This window comes from Papilio xuthus, unplaced genomic scaffold (assembly GCF_000836235.2).
Source record: "Papilio xuthus unplaced genomic scaffold, Pxut_1.1 DF827777.1, whole genome shotgun sequence".
In the NCBI taxonomy this organism is placed as follows: Eukaryota; Metazoa; Arthropoda; class Insecta; order Lepidoptera; family Papilionidae; genus Papilio; species Papilio xuthus.
The window spans coordinates 64,340-64,600 of record NW_013530872.1 but is presented as its reverse complement, the minus strand read 5'-3'; positions in this window follow the sequence as shown (position 1 = coordinate 64,600).

Below are 261 nucleotides of genomic sequence, written 5' to 3'. Positions count from 1 at the left end.
TCAAAAAGTATAAATGGTCAAATCGAAAACGAATACTTAAGTCAACAAGAGTGAATAAACAACACAAGACTGAATGATTAAAGCGGTGTAAAGTGTGTGTGTGTGTGTGTGTGTTTGTTTGTGTTTACGTTATGACATGCACTTACATACATATAAAATAAACTTTGGTCCGCTGCATAAAAATATGTGTCAAGCGAAGTATTTCAAATGTGGACAGTTTTAATTTTTTGTAAAGGGTTGCAGGTCCCGGGACGGAGCCGG